The sequence below is a fragment of the Corvus cornix genome, chromosome 17 (genome assembly GCF_000738735.6).
Source record: "Corvus cornix cornix isolate S_Up_H32 chromosome 17, ASM73873v5, whole genome shotgun sequence".
NCBI classification, from domain to species: domain Eukaryota; kingdom Metazoa; phylum Chordata; class Aves; order Passeriformes; family Corvidae; genus Corvus; species Corvus cornix.
The window spans coordinates 10,120,381-10,139,330 of record NC_046346.1 but is presented as its reverse complement, the minus strand read 5'-3'; the positions used below and the strand labels follow the sequence as shown (position 1 = coordinate 10,139,330).

At 48.9% G+C, this 18,950-nt stretch overlaps 1 protein-coding gene across 6 annotated transcripts in view; it reads right to left on the bottom strand.

Moving 5' to 3' along the window:
* The window catches only part of ZNF618 (zinc finger protein 618), a 132,396-nt gene that overhangs the window by 97,814 nt on the left and 15,632 nt on the right, over positions 1 to 18,950 (bottom strand). The gene's annotated exons all lie outside the window — the stretch shown is intronic.

Sequence of the window (18,950 nt, the reverse complement as noted above, 5' to 3'; positions counted from 1 at the left end):
GCCTCCCACCCTCCCAGGGAACAATTCCTTCCCAATCTCCCATCCAGCCCTGCCCTCTGGCAGTGGGAAGCCATTCCCTGTGTCCTGTCCTTCTGTGTCCTTGTCCCCAGTCCCTCTCCAGCTCTCCTGGAGCCCCTTTAGGCCCTGCAAGGGGCTCTGAGCTCTCCCTGGAGCCTTCTCCAGGTGAACACCCCCAGCTCTCCCAGCCTGGCTCCAGAGCAGAGGCTCCAGCCCTGGACTCAGGTATCTCATTTTCAGAACTTTCCATCATCACTCTGCACGCCTCCGCAGAAATCAGTTTTGAAATGCAGTAGAAAATACAATCACCATGAAATCAGCAATTTTGTTGTCTCGCTTTCAGTGGAACAAAGCCCAAAATGGAGGCTTTGCAATTTCTCAAATACGGAATTTCAGTTCCCAAAAGATTATTCATTTTTGTTATTAAAAATTAAAATGCATCAGAGTTATTTTGTAACAAAAATATTGAACATCCAAACTAAGTCAAAAGTTAAACATGCCACTGCCAAACTTCTGCAAGGCCCAAGAGCTATATTAAGAAAAGAGTTCATAAACCAAACAAAACTCCAAACAACCTACGGGCTATGATAACCAATATCCAACAGCAAGACTTCTTTTGCTATGTGTAAATTTCTAATTATAACCACATACAAAAAAATTCCTTCCAAATCCAGTCAGAATCTTTCCCACCTTGTCCCTAGAGACCAAATTTACCCAATCCCATTTTTAAGAATTGTTTCCATATGTTAATTATTTCCTGTAAAAGATTAACTCCCTTTTCTTTTGTGTTACAGTAAAATCCATGTGAAGGCCTCAAGTTCAGTCTCAGCTGAGCACCAAATTATGGGACTTTTCCGTGTTTCAGGCCCAAAATAGATGCTCAGAAAGCAAAAAAATAAACTTGAGCAAACTCCTACCCAGCCAGGGCTGTCCCCATCAGCCATCGCATGATGGAGCCAATGTCTGTTTAAATGTTCAGCTGGGACAAGGAGGAACATTAAAGTGTTCATTAATGCCCACAAAGAAGAGGATGTGAGAACCTCCCTATAAAAAGCAAATAAAGTCTCTTTAATTCAGTTCCAGTTGCAGGCCCAGGTCACTCAGGCAGTTTCTGGAGGAGCTGTCTCATTCCCCACCTCTTTCCCCTTGTCCTTCAGCCCATGGAAGCTGCTCTCCAAACCCAAGCACTCCCTCCAAGCTGGTGTTGCTCCTCAAACGTGTCCTCCAGCACCCTGCCCAAGAGCGTTCCTCACCCCCCGACTGGGTACTCATGTCTTTAATTTCCTTTTCTTGGTGCTCTTTCATCTCCTTCCTGAGGGGCCAAAGTGACCCGAACCCCTCCTGCCTGCTGAGAGATGGGGACTGGAGAGGGGGATTGCTGCATTCTGCTCCCAGCTGTGGGGAAGGGCTTGGCTGCCTCCGGCCCCATAAACTCAAAGCGATCCATACGAGTGTTTGCTTTGTCAATATGAAAGTGCAGCATAAAGCCTTCAGGCACCAGTTAAATCTCGACATCGCTGTATTTATAGTTATGAATAATAAGAGCTTTTCCCCAGCACTACAGCAGCAAGGCATAATTCAACAGAAATTCAATTTTTAAAGGATGATGAATTGTGATACACTGAGGTTTTTATGCTCCTATGACTATTAAGAAGTCCATGATATTCATTTTAGTAAAGTAAAAATTGAATAGGGCAAAGCATTGTTCACGACTCGGGTAAGAGCACCAGTGCCAGCATCTGCACTGATCTCCATCACGGCTGGAGGGGATGGGCCAGCTCAGACCCCTGCTGGGCTCCTTCCTCACTCGTGTTGAGTTCCTTCCAGAGTCTGGGAATCCCTGAGCACCAGCACCTTCCTGAGCACCTCCCACGAGAGGCCCCCACTCCTCTCCTGCGTCACACCGCACCACACTGATGTTGCAACTCTCCTTTTCCTGAATTCTTTTGCATTTCTCCCTCTGATTCATCCAAAAGACGCTCAAAGCCTGGTTTTAAAGCCTTCTCCAAGCTCCTCATCACCTATCCCATCTCCCTGGCAATGTCCCAAGGAGCCCGACAGTAACTCCCACACAGACTGTGCTGCTGGACAGGGATCTGAGCTCTGACCTGCTGCTCCTGGAGAGCCACACCCAGGTTTTGCCCAGTGAGGATTTTGTGTTTGCTCCCTCTGGGTGCCTGAAGTGCCTCTCCTCAATCCAAGCACTGCTTTTGCTCTGCAGCCCCACACATTCCCCTTTGGTTCTGTCTCTCCAGCCCAGGAGTAAATGATCTTCTCCTTTAAAGCATCACCAGAATCCACTCCTGAGACTTGAGGACACCTGGCAGCAGCAGAGGCGATGCCCTGACTGTGGCAGTGCCGTCCTCAGCTGAAAGGCAGAGAGAGGCAGAGAAATTCTGAAGTGAGCAATTAGAGCCCATCCCGTGCGTGAGGATGCTTCTGCTTAATTTGATCAGCTGGGGCCTGGCTTCTCCCCTAAACTACAGGGGTTTCTCTCTAATAAGAACCTTATACCCGAGCTCTATTAACCACAGAGGCTTTCAGCATCCAAATAAAGATGTTTTAAATTTCTGATGCTCTTACCATCACTGATCTCTAGCAGCAGGCTCCAGATCTACAGCACTGTGTGATTTTAAAGGGGCTGATTCACCACCAAGTTTCATTTTACCCATAAAGGCAACAAAGGATTTCAGCCCAGTGCATGGAAAACAAATGCTTATTCACAGACCCTCACACACACTGGCTCCCATGCCCACGGCAGATACAACCACCCACCTCACACAGAGAAACGTGGGGAAAGGTTTCAAATGAATTTTTCTGCAGGTGTGAACACCTATGCAAACCTGGAGGAAAATGGTGCAGCAAGAAATTCAGCCTGGATGTCTTTATATGGGAAAGAAGAAAGAAAACCAGCTTTGTTAAACAGACTTTGAGTTACTTCCTGATAAGATTTATGGGTTTGGTTGAGAAAGATAACTGCTTTAGCATAAGAGACTTAAGATTTTTGCATGGCTTACTATTGCACAAGATGATGAGTCAAAAAAATAAATTAGAAAAAAAAACCCCAAACAGCCCTAAAACAGAAATCAATGTAAACACATACTAAGTGGATTAAAAAACAGCTATCTGATAAATTTTGAAAACCAACTGTAATGAGAGAATCCTCATTTCTTGCAAGAGAAAGCAGCCCCTGAAAGGATTCAATATCTATCCCTGATTTACAAGCAGCCAGAGAATCATTCCCAGTCATGTTTGCAGAGAACATAAAATTAAAAATTAGTTGCACATAATTAAAGAGGACAGGTCACTAATACAATGCCATCTGGATCGATGGGTGTGCTGGATTCATTTAAACAAGATGCATTTTTAAGCAGCCAAACTGTGCAAGTAGGAAATAACCAAAGCCCAAACCAAGGAGCAGCAGCAGGACATTAACCTGGAAAAAGGGCTGGAAGACACCTGTTTGGAGACCAAAGGGAGCCCTGCTGCCCCTGAGAGGCCATGGAGGAGGCCAGGGGTGTTCTCTGAGGATGACGAGGCTGTTCACTGTGCTGACACCACCAGTGACATCTTCATTTTGTGCTGTTTCCATTTTATGTGCAACAAACTCAACCAAGATGGGAAAGGAAGAGGCTCCTCATGTCAGCATCACAGCAGGCATGTGAAATGTGTCCATCCCTCCTCGCAGGCTGAAGCAGGGCCTGGGTGATGAGGAGACTTTCCAGCCCAGCCAGGAGCGTTGTCTGGACTCCCTGGTGCTGCTCAGACTCTGAAGGCAGCCCCGTGTTCCTCTGTCCTGCCTGGCCTGGATGACTGCAGTCCAAGAGCCTGCTTATCTTTGCTGAATTAGTCAGATGGGCTCCTGTCAGAAACAAAGCTCATTCTCCAGCTGATCAAATCTAACACAAATCTGCATAGCTGGGACCCAGAGATCTGACTTACAGCTGCAAAACCCGAGGAAAGAAACAAGGAGTGAGGTAGCAATTATTTTCTTCCCACTTTGTGTCGTATAAACCCCTTTTCCTCCTTGGCTGCCCAATTTATTTTTGATGACTGCCCTCGACGGCAGCTCCAGAAATCAAACACTTAACCTCTGCAAGTTGCTTCCCTTAATGAATACACAGCAGTTTGCTATTCATTACAGCCAGAAGGAAAAGCCAAATCTGTTTGTGCTGCATTAGCCAGCACGGCTGTTAAACCCAGCATGGACAGTAGCCATGGCGACCTCCTCGGCAAGGAACACTGGACTTTTCCAAAGGCTATTGTCAGTGCTAAAAACATAAAATAGAAGCAACTTTTTATTATTATTGTTAGTATTATTTATTGCTAGTTTGGAAGAGAATTCACCATCTGTGAAAGATGGCAGCCTGGCAGCACTACAGGAGGAGTTTACCCACAGACTGAGGGTAAAATACTCGAGGTGTTGTGAGTTTATTGTGGGGTACCTGAGCTCTGACCTGGAAATATCCACCTTTATAATGACACAGCAATTGATCTCCTGGCACACCAGAACCCCTGGCACTCTACTAAGGCCACTGGCTGATGCTCCACTGCTTATCTCAGCACACAGAAACCCGCTCAGGTCCACCAGGACAAAGCCATCCTGAAGCTGATGTGGTGATGTTTTTCTGTCTCTAAAGAGGACAAGGCAAAGGATGAGAGCTTCTATGGCAGGGGGGCTCCAGAGGCTCAAGTAAACCTCCCTCAGTCGCTGTAACCACTCAAAGCTCTGAGAAACACCAACCAAAATGTCTAAAACATCCTGCTGTCTCCCAAACACCAGCTAGTGCTGACAATTGCGGTGAGAGCTGATGAAGTAACTTCTCTTCATTTCTTGAGCTGGAAAATCTAAGACAGATCATATAACCAGCCCAGAGCCACAGAAGAAGATTTTGTGAGAATCAGACACTTATCTCTTGAATTTCAGTCTTGTGTTTTATTCACAGAATCACTCCTTTGTTTTGGAGAGGATATCTGAGGGCCAAGGGTCATCCCCAGACTCCTCTGGATAGTCAAAACATCAAAAAGCAGATAGACACAACCTGGCCAGTGAAAGGAACAATGTTAAGGGCTCTCCAAACCACTTATTGCCACTGCAATTATGATTAAAGGAAAACAGGGTCACTTGACTGCTTCTCAAAGCTAAGAAGGTTACTCAAGGATGGAGGGATGCAGGTGGTGAGCTCCCACTATCCGGAGAGTGTTTATACACACTGACACACTTGGGACTGCAACAAATAACCAGGGCCTGCTCCTTGGGGTCTGTTGAGGGCTTTGTCCCAGAACACGTGCCCGGCAGAGTTCCCATGGGCAGGGGCACGGTGGGACACTGATCCACTGCGAGCAGAAACGCAAACGCAACAACAAACCCTCCCTCAGAAAGCTGCCACAGCTGCCTGCTCCTGCCAAAGGGGATTTGGCAAAAATATACGAACTCCCGAGACCCAAAAGCCTCTTCTGGCCTCTCTCTGCCAACCACCCAGAACCCTTGTAGAAAAGAAAAGCAGCTGGTCCACTCCTGTCTGAGTGGCCACATGAGGAATGCTGAGCAGGCTCAGACCATGGGTCCGTAGCAGGCTTAGCAAAGTATAAAACCAGGAAAAGCCTAAGTGCAACATCTCCAGGATAATCTCCCATCCTCCACTGAGCCACTGAGGGGCTTCACAGGAGAGAGGTGCAGTCTTTGTGTTTGGCTGCTGTTGGTGGAAATTTCTTTCATGAATTTATCCAGTTCCTGCTTTTTTACTATTTTACAAATATAAATCATAAGACCAGGCTCTCAAAACCAGCCAGGGAGGAAGACACTCGAACCATTCCCAGCAAACCCATTCCAAATGCTGATGTGTCACACACCACACACAAAAACAGAGGAGCTACTGGGAGGCAGCTCGGAGAGAGCACAGAACCAGATTCATAGAGTCACAGAATCATTCAGGTCGGGAAAGACCTCCAAGATCATCAAGTCCAACCTTCAACCAAACCCCACCATTCCCACTAAACCCTATCACGAAGCTCGATCACGAGCAGAGCCAGCAAAACACACTTCTGAGCACACCAGTGCTAATTCCAGCCCAACACCCAAACCCAGGCCCCTGGCTGGGGGATTTCTCAGTTTTGGGGTTTGCCCCTAAGAGGGACGCATATTTTGAGAAACAAACCCAAAACTTTGTTGCACCCTTGACTGTTCCCAAAGCCTCGGGACGTGTGGGAAGGTGGGCTGAGCAAGGCTTCTGAAGCAGATGTTCAGCTCCCAGACGCTATTCCCAGCTGGCTGGGAGCCACCAGCACAGGCCAAGGCGTGGAGCAGCCTCAGCCCTGGAGGCTGTTAAGTGCTATTAAGAACCACAACTTACAGTAGGCTCCAAAAACCAAAAATTAGGATTTCTTCATTTCTTTTTGAGTCTTAAATTATCAACACAAACTTAACGACATGAAACTTTCTGCCCTTTATTTATTTACTATTATTTCTTAAGGCCCAATTTGATAGCACTGCACTGAGCAAAACATTTGCTTAACAGCTCATGGCCTGATTATCTGAGAGAAGAGCTGAACAGGCCAACAGGAGAGCAGGGTTGAACCCATTATCCAGCATTTGGGCACTTCAGAAACAGTGACAAAGAATTTAACACTGGACATTTATTATTTTAAAGTAGCTGGTGGTGCGATTTGCAGAATCTATTTCAAAATCTATTTCTCCCAGAAATATTTTCATGATTTAATAAAATTAAAAGGAAAACTGGGTATAAGTTTAAGTATTGCTTTCACATTGCAGCCTCCAAAATTTTACTGTGCTGCAGTATGGAGGAGAACCAGAAAATTAAAAGTAGAAGTGATCTCACCCTGGTTTCATTTGTGAAAGAGACACAAATGAGAGGTTTATGGGAGGGATGTGTTGCATCATTTGGTTTTAGGAACCTCTGTCTCTGCCAGCAAGGTAAGGAAGGAGTCCAGAGCACTTTAGTGTTGGCTTTTCCCCAAATAAATCTGCATCTCTGCTTTTAAAGGGTCAGTAATGGCCAGCCATGACTGCTCCGAGTGCCCGGGAAGGGCCCAAGGTCCGGCAGCTCAGAGGCACCGAGCGCTGCCCGGGCTCGGCCCAGCGGGGCTTGGTGGCCACCGGTGTTGAAATGCAGGGCCCCGGTTCCAGCAGGGCCGAGCCTTTCACAATGCCAGGGAGTTTCATGAAACTTCTTCTCTCCAGAATTTATGTCCACTCATTATCTATTACAAAATGTGTTTCTGCATCTAAAGGGAAGCTCCTTTAGGGATGGAAACAGTAGGAAAAGCTGTGGAGGCCAAGCATGTGTGATTCCTTGTCTGTTCACCAGGGACTCCCAGACTGGTCTGGGTTGGGAGGGACCTTAAAGCCCATCTCATCCCACCCCCTGCCATGGGCAGGGACACCTCCCACTGTCCCAGGCTGCTCCAAGCCCCAGTGTCCAGCCTGGCCTTGGGCACTGCCAGGGATCCAGGGGCAGCCCCAGCTGCTCTGGGCACCCTGTGCCAGGGCCTGCCCACCCTCCCAGGGAACAATTCCTTCCCAATCTCCCATCCAGCCCTGCCCTCTGGCAGTTTAAAAATATTCCCCTGTGTTCTGTCACTGTCTGCCCACATGAAAAGTCCCTCTCCCTCCTTTTCACAAGCCCCCTTTAGGCCCTGCAAGGGGCTCTGAGCTCTCCCTGGAGCCTTCTCTTGTGCAGGTGAACACCCCCAGATGTCCCAGCCTGGCTCCAGAGCAGAGGGGCTGCAGCCCTTGGAGCATCTCTGTGGCCTCCTCTGGACCTGCTCCAGCAGCTCCTGGTCTTGTGCTGAGAACCCCAGAGCTGGAGGCAGAATCATTCTATGATTCTGTGAAAAAACCCCATAGGAAGAAGCATTTAAACCCTCATGTGTAGGCACCTGTGCTAATCCACATTGGATAAACACCTTTTCCAAAGCCAGAACTCTCTCCAGCAGCTCCTGAGCAAAATCAGATCCACAATCATGGGCAGTGTCTTGTGGGGAACACAGATTTACTGCTCCTTGTACACCTTAAAGTCCTGTGGACCTTCCTGCACGTCCCAGCATCACCAGACCTGCAGCAGGGACTTGGAGCAGCCAGTGAAGCACAGGGGATGACAAATAATCAATTCTTCCTGGAGCAGGAGGGGAATCATTCATTTCACAGTTGCTTTGTACCTGAAGAGAAGTCTTGGCACCGCATCTTAACTACACCTTGAATGCTCCTACGAGGCACTGAAGGTGCTCTGGGGGATCATGCAGCATTAATATAAATATATTAAGAAAATAAATGAGGAGCTACTCCTGCGAGCTGCAGTAACATCTCATGCAGTCCATTACAGACTGCTAAATTCAGGGAAAATCTTGAATTTTCATCAGAGACAACCAAAAGGTCAGCCTTTCTTATGGGATTTCAGCCATTTGAGTGCCCTTTTGAGCTACAATCTTGAAATTAGGAATAATTCATTCATTACAGACTGCTGATTACAGGAAGGGGGGGGGAAGAAACAGAAATTTGACATTTCTTTCCAGTTCACCAAAAGGTCAGTCTACTGATTTACAAAATTTATATTAATTTTAACTCTGAGTCTGTCACATTGGGCACGAAGCACCCAATTTGGAGAAATTAAGGTCATTTAAGGTCTCCAGTTGCATTTATCATTTAGAATGCAAAAAGTTATCAAATGCAAAGGCAAAGCTGAGGGAGACAACGGCCAAAGTCACCCAAATTTGGAACAGCTGCCCATTTTAAAACACTAAAATGCATTTCAGTTTAAAAAGAACCCAGGTTTTAAGTCTCTTCTTGCCACGTATTGCCAAGCACCAACTACCACTGCTTCATAAGACAGAAACAAACCAAAACTTGGGGTGGAACCATCTCTCATGGCAAATTCATCTGTCTTCAGGTCACACTGGGCTCGTCTGGGCTCACACTGTCACCAGGCACTAAGGCCACCAGGTCCCCTTGCCACCACCAGGCAGCTCACATCCTGGAAATCCTCCACTGGGAGCTTAAAAACACCGAGAGATGAGGATGAGAAGGAGGAAGAAGAGGAGGAGGAGGAGGCAGCAGCATGGAAGTCATCTCGAGCGGCGGGAGCAGAGGAAGCAATGTTTCAGAAGTGACTCAAAGGTCATGGGGAGGAGGGTGGGAGGTGTCTCCCATGAATTTGGAAAATCTTGCTGAGCTTCAGAGCGGGATCCAGCCCGGGAAGGCCCTGCTGGGGCTCCCCAGCCCTTGGGACAGCCCCGACCCAAAGCTCAGCCACCCAGCACTGCCACAGCAGAACCAGAAGAAAAGCCGAGGTCAAGAGGCCCCTCCCAAAAATCCCAAACACTGTGAGCCCCTCGCTGAGCTTGAGGAGTGCTGCTGTTTGTGAGTAAGTCACTGGGGCGATTCACAGCACTGCAGAGCCCACCCTGTGCAATGGCAGGGCCCTACGGAAGGCTTGAAGCTGTTTCTGTGCCTCGCAGGAAGTTCTGCTCAGCAGCTCTGCATCCCAAGGCATGGAAAAGCATCCCAGTGTTTGTAAGGAGCAGCAAGGAGACAGGGCAATCCCAATGCCCGTGTGCCTGCCCTGATCACCAGCACAGCCCCCTCCCTCATCGGGAGCCGTCCTGGCCAGGGAACGGCTCCCAGGCTGGGGATAAAGCTCCAGCCAAACCCTCAGCTGCTCTAAACCAGCCCCGTTCCCACCAGCCTGCACTGCTGCCCTCCATTCTTTTCTAAATGGAAACTTCACCCTTTTAAAAAAATTTTTTACAAAGACAAACTCAGAACATATTGAAAGGAGGTCTGCTCAGAAAGGAGGGTGCTCCGGCTGTCACAAGCAGGACCTGTGTGCATCAGGCTCTGCTGCTTCACACTGACTTCTCACGCAGCAGCCTGACAGGATCTTCTTCTTCAGGCACAAAAATTTAAGGAAACCATCTTGACATTGTGGTAATTTTGTGCTCCAGCTGTAACCCCTGCCCATCAAACCTTTGTCCACTCTACCCGTGTTTATGCTGTAAGGAGATTTGCAGTTTCCAGCTTCTTAAACACAGAAAGTTGGATTTGACCACTTTCCGTTCGGAAAAAAAGCAGTTCAGTGTTTAGCTCTGTCTTAAAAATTGGCCTTGGTACAAGATTTTAAAATAAATTGGTACTTTCTAAACTATTTGCAAATACTGGTTCTTCTTTGTATTTCATTTCTTCAGGGAAAAAAATCTAAATCCAATCCTCAATCAGACATTTGCCTCTTTTTTCTCCTTTTTAATTTAGTAACTTGTGAATTCATGCATTGACCCAGCTGAACAAAGGGCAAAGACTGTTAAATTCCAGAGCCCAGGAGATATTTGGTTACTCATTCAAGGCCTTCTACAGAGTTTAAAAATAAATAAAAATGAGCCTTAGCGAGGAGGAGTGGCAGATTTGGAAATGACACTTTAAAATTAACAACCGAAAAGGGAAGAAAGGTAAACTGGGAAGAGATTAGCTGCTTGCTGTGCTGTGAGGGAAAGATGGAGAGTGGGTTGGAACTCATTAGCCCAATTACATAATAGATTGTTTTGGCCAAATTCAAAGGCAATAAAAGCAGCGAGAGAAATGAACATTAGGTACCAGCAAAGATGGAGGAGGTGGAGGAAAGAACAAGAAAAGGCTTTTTATGATTTTATTCGTGAAGCTTCTTTCAAAGGTTCCATTTCAGCAGGGAAGCACCGAGCAGAGGCAGGAATTTGGTCAATAACCAAAATAAGGCTGGGGGTGCCCAACGCCAACGCCACAGTGCCGGGGAGGGAGTGCTGGAACACCAACCAAGAGAGAAAACAGAACTTGAAATTTCCCCGCCTCCCCTTCCTCCTGCCCCTGAAAAATCACATTTCATTGAATTCAAAAGCATTCTGAAATTTTACTAGTTTAGGAAAGATTGAATAAGCATGTAATTAAATTAATTACAGAATCACTGCTCTGCATCCTACTGCAGGAATAGCAGTGAATCAACCAAATGGATTCAAAATCACTTCCTAAATGCTTTCCAGTCAAATAAAACTTCAAGTGCAGCTTCAAACCACTCACGGCACAGTCCACAAAAGCCCAACCTCTCCATCATTTTCCTTCAGCCATACAGGGACACGCTCCTAAAGAGCACGACCCGAGCTGGAGGATTTCCCTTCCCAAATAAACAGCAGCTGGATAAACGGAGCTGGATGCCTCCTGTCCTGCCTGCATCCCCTGCCTGCATCCCCTGCCCCACTGGGCCCAGTTCAGCTGCTATCCAGGCCAGTTCCCATGGACAGCCACCACACCCTGCACAGAATCACAGAACAATTTAGGTTGGAGTAGATCCCCAAGATCAAGTCCAACCTTTGATTGATCTCCACCTTGTCAACCAGACCAACTTCCTTTTCCAGCTTCTCATTTATCACCCCTGGGCACAAGGAGGAGATGGGGAAAATCCGTCTGCATGATAAAGGATGCACTACAAAGTGCGTGCACTGAGGACGGGAGCCAGGTTGCATTCCCTGCCCTGTGGGAGACACTGCCCCAAAACCCCCTCAAGTGGTGCCAAAGATGGGAAAAGCCAAGCAGGGAACACCTGTGGAGCTGCACCCATGGAACAGGTGTTCAGGCAGCAGGACACCAACACCACCTCCTGCTTGCCCAGAGAGAAACACTTATTATTATTATTAAAAAATCCAAAAAGAACTCCAGGACCCACACTGTTTTCAACAAGCTGATGGTCTTTTTGTCCACAGAAAATCTCACCCGGTCCCCCCAGGCCTGATGTGATCACACAGGAACCCCATCTTCAAGCAGAGTGACCAGATCTGAAGGCCAACTGGAGCTCGTTGGTGTATGCAGGGTTGAGCAGGAGCAAAGATATGGGCAGGGGGCTTCTCCAGACTCCTGGCACTGCAGGAGGACTTTCGCTGTCCCCCCAAAAACACTTCAGCTGATGAAGTACCTGCAGCATGTGCAGCCACACGTGCTGCCTGATCGAGAACTGGTCATGGCCAGCTCAGAAACCACCAAGAGCTCAGTGGTGGGACGGGCTCCAACTCCTCACCCGACCTTCCCTGAGGCCAGACACAGCTGCAGGACCTCCAGCACCACCCCAGACATGCACAGAGTTGGTGCTGTCCCAGCTGGCAGTGACTTAGGGTGCCCAGTGGGTACCAAGCAGCTCCCGTGCCATGACACCGTGCACGGAGACCTCAGCCCCCCAAAGACATTTCTCATTACTGCATTAAAAGGTGTGAAACGCCTCCTTCCCACACACACTTGGCCATCTTCAGCGGCTGTGAGCCAAGCCTCTCCTTGGCAGAACTACAGCAGCTCCAAACCACCCCGGGAAGTGATGGTCTGGGGCTCTTGGAGGCTTATGCTCATCCCTCCTCTGCCCCCTCACACCCACACACATCAACCACATCTGCCCATGAAAACATCAGCAAAGATCTTCACAACACAGCCGAGTTTCAGAGAGAACTGGAGAAACGGAGCAGTAAAAAACTGCCAAGACCAGCTGGGACTGAAGAAAACCTCCCAGAGAAAGCAAAGATGGAACGGGTGAGGATCCCCTGAGCTGCCCACGCTCTGAGGAGGGGCTGGGAGGTGCAACCCCTTCCAGGGACCTTCTCACAGCTCTGCAGGTGCAGATGTGCAGCACCAAGGACTATCAGTCCACCAGATTCACTAAAATCAAGCAAACCACTCAAATCAGAGTAGAATTATAAAAAAGATCCAACAGATCCATGCTTTGTGTTAGGAAGGGGTCCAACACAAATATTTTTATATAGCACCATTCTGGTCCTAAACCAGAATTCTCCATTTGGCTTCATCCTAAGAGGAAGGTCCACCTGCTTCTTGGAAAGCAAGGACTCCAGTGGCCACTGCATGGTTCCAGCTGCAAGGCAGAAGCTCCCAGGCATAAAATACAATTATTGAGATAAAAATTCAGGGGAGGCCTGGCAGCAGCTGGAAGGGTGAGTGCACTGCTCGGGCGTGTTTTTGTCCCAGGGCTCAGAGCCATGACAGGAGCTGCCGTGGGGTCTGGTCGCAGCCCAGTGGAGGTAGGGCATGGCAGGGGGGCCATGGCACTGCTCCAGGGCTCAAAACCCAGCTCCTGCTCCTGTCCACGGCTCTGGCAACCCTGGGAATGGCTTATTCTTCAACTACTTGTAACCAGGCTGGACACTGTGACTCGACAGAGCTCAGCTCCACCAGAGCTGACCTCAGCCAGCAGTGCTGAGGAGCTGATGCTACACAAGCCACAGAGCCACCGCTATCGAGTCGTGCCAGAAAGCGAGGTCAGACCCCCATGTGACCACAAAGGGATGGCAGCTCCAGATTTGGTGCTGAGCTTGAATCAGGCCATGCCTTAAAGCCTGGGGGGAACAGAGCTGAGCCCCGAACGGAGCTGACTCTGCAGCAACACCCCCAGCCAGGTCACAGCAGCCCCACAGGCTGCTCTACTGCAGGTTCCACCACATCCACGTGAGCTGCTGAAGGATTCTCCCTTCACATCCACACCATTGCTGAACTTCCAATCCTCTGGTTTTAATGCCACAATCCTCATCCCCTTACACCAAAACAGAGGTGAGCCCCTGAGTGGTCTGGTGGCACCGTGTGCTGCCTTCTCACACCCATCCTGCTCCTCTGTTTCCTGCTCCCCTCCACAACTCAAGTTACTCACCAACCTGGCACCAAGCCCTGCTTTTTTTTTTTTTTAATGCACTTTTCCAAGGTTATGGACATAAATCAACCCCCAGAAGGCTCCAGCAAACACTAGCCCGTGAGATCAGCAGCAGATGACCACAGACAGAAGGCAGAGGACCAGCACTTTGGTCTTTTGGCAACAGCACGTTCTTGGCCAAGCTCCCTTTCCCATCTTTCAGGCTCTGCTTGCCACCCACTCCTCCCTTCCCCAGGATGACTCGCAGTGTCGTTAACATCCAACAAACGAGGGCTGAGGGAGTTCACACCTCCAGTTATTCAGTAACGCTGCCGGCAAACTCGAGACTGTAACGTGCTGCTCTGCCTCCAGACTGCGCTCGGAAAATCCTCCTCATAAAAAGCTCACAGCTATTTTTAAAGGAAATCCTGGATGCCTCTGAAGGCGAAGGCAGCAGGCAGCCACAAAGGTACGCCAAGCCAAGGAGTCCCTGGGCTGGCTCTGGTAGTCTGACACCACATCTGCAGCGCTTCGGCAGCCACGGCCAAGCGGGGAACGAGGCAGCAGCGCCGGCCAAAGCCACGGTGCTGCCACTGGGTGCCAAAAGACACACGAGCATGGCCAGGAGCATGGCAGGAGGATCTCGGGGGATGCAGCAGCTGCTGGTGGCGGTCAGCACTCCCTGCCAGGCACAGCACGGCGCTGGCGGCTGTTACGGCCCCGCGCGCGTCACGTCCAGCAGCGCTTCTGGGTAGGGGTGTTGGTCTTGCACTTGCTTTCGTCAGAGTTGATGCAACCAGGTCAACCAGTGAAAGCTCACTGGAGTGAGAATTTTACTGAAAATTGCATTACTCAGCCTTTAAAGGCTCCAAACGATCCTTTCAAGGAAGAACCAGTGAAGAAAAAGGATTAATTTCTCGAAGTTCAAAGGACAGAATTTATTTTTGGAAATAACGTTTCACTACAAATCCTGCAACCGACAAAGATCAAAACCAGCAACACCACAAACTAAATCTGAAGGACAGGACTGTTGGAAAATCTCTCTCCAACAACAAAGAGGAGTGACAGAACAATTCATGGAGGGCAGCTTAGGGAACATCTTGGTCTCATCCACCACTACTCCTACAGGCAGCAGGTCTACACAACTACCTCTCTGCCAGGACCTGAGCTCCAGGGACACATCTTCCCAGAGCAACGGCTCCTGAGTGCAGTGAGTCCCAACAGTGTCCTGCATCCCATTCCCACCTGCCAGGATCCCAAAGGCTCATTAAGAGACTCCTTTCAGCCACCCCTTTCCTTCCTCCTTCACTGACATTTGGGCTGATGCCACCCGACCACAGTGTGTGGGGAGAGAGAAGCTGGGATTTGAGAGCAGCTCCAGCACAAGCGTGGCTCAGTGCAGTAACATCTCATCAGCAAACCCTTCCCTCCACCAGGATTTCTTGCTTTCATCTCCTCTTTGTCTGGGCTGGTGGCTCCAGGACGCCAGAGCCCTCCTTTTCTTTTCCAGTACAAGATGCAACTTCCTTTGCTGCCAATTACATCCGCTGGTGGACAAAAGCGTCTCCTCAAGATCTACATTACTTTTGCACAAATATCTCCCACATATTGGTTTTGGACTTTAACTTTTCTCCCCTTGAATCAAATTACCATTTTCCTCTGATCATAATTTGGTCGGATGAAATATAAAGTTGGAGGATATCAGATTAGAGGGGAGAGGAAAGCAGAGCACACAACAGACGTGGTGTGCTTGTCCTGCTTTATTTCCCATTCAGCCCCACAGACACCCTGCTCTCATTAGCACTTAATGCAGGTGAAAATAAAGGGGTTTCATATTAAAACAGCATGGGCACATGGAAAACATCCACCTGGACCTGTTGGAACTTGCCCAATATCACTCCCAAGCTCTTTCTCTATACAAGGAGCTTTTTCACTCCTAAGACTGTAACTCCTTATCTGGGCTAATAACATTCAATGTGAAGCCTCTCAAATCCCATTTGAAAACTTAAGTATTCAATAATTAGGACATTTCTCCACTCCATCAGAAACATAACAGCTTAAAGAAGACCATCCTGCTGCCACCGTGGAACAGCAAATGTTGGAAAATCTCTCTCCAACAAAACAGAGGAGTGACAGAACAACTCATGGAGGAACAAGCTAACCAGGTCTGCTGAGCCCCAAGCTGTGAATCCAGGGGCTGCTGCTCTCCCACCCTACGAGCTCATTTATGCCAAGGAAGGGTCTTGCTACTTCACTTCCTGCAAAAAAAGGAAGGGTTGTGCAAGGACCAGGAGGCTCTCTCTGGGATGAGGACATGGAGCGTGGGCTGTGCAGAGAGCGGCACCAGCGCTGGGCACAGCTGGACACCTCATTGGAGCCGATGGAGTTGGCAGCCCCCAGCTAAACACACAGGCAGGGCTGCGGGTCTGAAACACTCTGTGCAACTGGTGCGATGCTTCAAGGGACAAGTCCTAATCTAGGAACAATGGATCTGGTCACATTCCCGACCAGGCGCATTCCAGCCTCCAGTGAGGATGTGACACCAGGCACGCGGCGCTCGCTGACACGGAAACCCGGTCCATTGGCGAGGCACTGCCCGTGCAACCACAGCTCCCCGGGAGCAGCCCTGCAGCCGCCCGCTGCAGCCGCCCCATCGCCGCTCATTTCCTCCCGAGCTTCTTGAAATCCACACTATGGTCGTGGCTGGGTGAAGAGTAGAGATTCAAACTCCAGAAATGACCGCGACCAGACAGCGATGAGGCACGCTGGTGGAACCGAGAGGAAGTGTCCACTGCTGGGAAAACCTCCCTGCCCCAGGCTGTGACAACTGATCGAGCGTGGGAACACATGGAATCCATCCTTACAAACACAAAAACCAGAGCAAAACAAGATCTCCTGGCATTGCTGATCCTGCTCTCCAAACCAGGGTAAGCAGGCGGGGAGGAGCCCATCTGCCCCTGCATCAGCCACCAGAAGAATCCCCAATTTTCCTGGCCTGTTAAAGTCAACCCCTTTTTCTAAAGGAAACGTTAACCACAGTGGGATATCAAGATACAAGACTGCTTTTAATTACATATACAAAGGAGCCCGTAACACTCCAGCTCTCTGCAAAGGCAGCTTGCTGAGAAAAGCAACTCTGATCAAAGCAGGAAAATCTAAATCAGGTGAGCTTAGCAAGAAACTGCATAAATTGTCCCCAGGTTTTTATGCACAAGACTCATGAACTTCCAGCCAGAATGTGGTTCAGTTGTGGCATTATCTTTCCTTCTGATTCAGTGCCTGCTGAACTTTGAGAGGGAGTGATTTGTCCCTCTGTGTTCAGCACTCATGAAGCCACACTTCAAGTCCTGTGTCCAGTTCTGGGCTCCTCAAGGACACTGAGGGGCTGGAGCATGTCCAGGGAGGGGAATGGAGCTGGGGAAGGGGCTGGAGCCCCAGGAGCAGCTGAGGGAGCTGGGAAAGGGGCTCAGCCTGGAGCAAAGGAGGCTCAGGGGGGACCTTGTGGCTCTGCACAAGTCCCTGACAGGAGGGGGCAGCCGGGGGGGTCGGGCTCTGCTCCCAGAGAAGAGGGGTGGGATGAGAGGAAACGGCCTCAGGCTGTGCCATGGGAGAGTCAGGCTGGACATCAGGAGGAATTTTTCCAGGGAAAGGGTTGTCAAGCATAGGAATGGGCAGCCCAGGGAGATGGTAGAGTCCCCATCCCTCGAGGTGTTCAAGAAATGACTGGACGTGGCACTCAGTGCTCTGCTCTGGTTGGCAAAGTGGTGACTGGTCAAAGGTTGGACTTCATCTGAGAGGTCTTCTGCAACCTGACAGTCATGAAGGTCATCAGAAAAAGCTTCAGGCCTGGCTGTGGCTCAGGGTCACCCCCACACTTCACAGGTGAGTGCAACAACAGGGCGTTTTTGTCATGCAACATGAAGACTTCAAGGTTCCTGGCGAGCTGCACAAACCTTGGTTTAAAAACAGCACCCCAACATGAAGGTGCCCGAGTGTCCTGCAGCTCCCTTCGCTGATCACAGAGCTCCCAGCAGGGGACACAAGCTGGGTCCTGGACACAGGGGTGCCAAGCACCCACTGGAGGCACAGCCCCAGCCAGAGGCATCCAACAGCTGATTTACAAACACGTTGTTCCCAGATCTCCTGCTCCAACCCCTGGCATTGTCTTCAGTGGACAAGTTTCCTCTGCTAGCTTCTGTCTGTTCTGAATATATCTAAAGAACTCTTTGAAGTCAAAATAGTCTTAGCAATTAGATCTTCTCTATTTCTTTTTGCCTTCTAATTATCCTTTTTACTGCCTTCTGCTTATTTTAATAGATCTTCCTATCCTCCTGCTTACCAGACTGTTTATACTTTTTAAAAGCCTACTGCTTACTGCTCCTAATACTGTTTACATCTTCACTCAGCCACCTCAGCTCAGCTGCTGCTTTTTGTGCCCGATTTCAGAGTCAACCAGGGGAAATTTCCTCTCTGATCTCTGCAGCAGTTTGTAAATACCCCCCATTTTGTCTGCAAGAGGTTTTCTACAATAGGTTCCCTTTTCCACAACAGGTTCCTCTTGGGAGAGGGAACGGATTCTCCTCTAGACCACAAGTGCTTCCATAAAAATCCATATTCTTCTATATTGCTCTAAGCACTCTTCTCTCTGTTGCTCTGCCTATTGCTTTTGCATTAGGAATATAAAGCAGATTATTTAATGACTGAATCCCATGTGCTCCCTAACTACCTTATTCATTATCATTTCCTGCCCCAAAAAGTAAACAAATATCCTTTTGTGCTCAATATTACAGGAGATTATCTATGAATTTCTTTAGTTATATCTCTGCTAGGGGGGGGGAAAAAGCCAGCTGGAAGTACTTTGGCTTCATGCAAGGGCTTACACCAGGGTGAGGGTGATGGCCTGGAGGGTTTGGAACATCCCATAGAGTTTGGAAGTGAGAATAATTTAGGGTCCATTTGGTGGGAGCTAGAGAGTAAATTAAAGGGAAGCTGACTCAATATTTCCTCTGTTCCTATAATCCTTCCCCAACCATCTGCTCTCAGACACTGGGAACCAGGACACCAAAACAGAGACAGAAAGTGGGATCTTTTGTGGAGCCACAGAATGGCCATTCTTTACACCAGAACACAGCTCTGCCCTGGCTAACTGCTCAAAAGCCCTGAAACATTTATTGCACAGACACAGAGAACAAGCAACAGCACCCAGCACGCTGCACCCACAGCTCCCCTTGGTAGTTTGTTCTAACAGCCAATCTGCTCTGCTGCTCAAAATTTCCA